Here is a 1289-nt window from a genome sequence, read left to right on the forward strand (position 1 = left end):
TGCACAATGTCCTTTCAGCTCAAAAGTTAACAAGGAAAGAATCCGTTTTTCTTTTGGAGGTTATCCTCAGTCATGCTAATGATCTAAGCTATGTGTACTATGAAACCCCACCACGCCTTTGCCTCTGTTTGTGTCAGATTGTCAAAGCGGTATATTTTTAATAAATGCTATGCATGAATAAAAAACTCTGTGATATATCATCTGAAGATAAAGCTAAAAATATATTAATGTGAGATTAAGAGAGAAAAAATAAACGTATTTCACATAATGAGTATACTCTCTGTGTCACTGGATCTCATGTCACCACCCTGCCACTCAGACTTGTACCTGTATGTGTGTCACTGTATGCATTAGGAATCATAACCAATAAATGCTAGCTATCCTCATCATCCAAAGTGGGCAAATCCTCATTCATCCTCTGTAATTATAGCAGGGAGGTGCACAGCATCTGAAGCATGTCATTTAGCAAAGGTCCAGGTCAGTTAACATCAATCATCCAATGGTCACATATTACAATTTTGAATGACTCGTAACTTGTGACATCCTTTTTTATTCCTACCAAGGATGCGATACAAATTAAAATGACATAGGGACATTTTTTTCACATCAAAGTTAGCACATTAAAATAAAGCTAAATTCAAAATATCGTAACACTGAACTCCAAATGTTTGACTCATGTAGGTCAACTAATGTGTTATCCTCTCTTCTAAGCCTTCAGACCGATAAGCATGCATATCCCCGGATGGATCACTAACAAGATGTTAAATTATGCACAATGGAAAGCTGGGTGGCTGATACAGCTGAAAGAAAAATTGGAAAATTTAACCTTTCGTTAACCTGTTGGTTAATGGTAACAGTCTAAATTAACACATACTTGAATATAAATTATCTCTTCGAGAGGGCTAAGAGTGCCTATTCACATTGAAGTTCCATGGTCAATATGGTGAGTGGTAGCTATGTATACAGCACATACAGTAATTCTAGGTGCTTCAAATAAAACAGATATAGATACAGATCTAGAATTATATATATTACACAAATATAGACTCTCCTTTTTTTGTTCGCTTTTGAGCAATGAACGCATGAACTGGAACAGCGAAACCATAAGAAAGTCATTCTTCCATGAGATTTATCCAACAAGATACAGAGTCCAGTTGTCACATAGGAGCGTTGCACCTCAGGTGGTGTCAGGATGACGTCTGTACAAAAGGTAATCCGACAGCTTTAAATGTGACTGGTGTTTACATTGGCTAATAACAATGTGCTGGGTGCAAGAGCAGTAGTGGCTA

Source organism: Haplochromis burtoni, unplaced genomic scaffold, assembly GCF_018398535.1.
Source record: "Haplochromis burtoni strain Fernald_Lab_line unplaced genomic scaffold, NCSU_Asbu1 Contig_354, whole genome shotgun sequence".
Lineage (NCBI taxonomy): Eukaryota > Metazoa > Chordata > Actinopteri > Cichliformes > Cichlidae > Haplochromis > Haplochromis burtoni.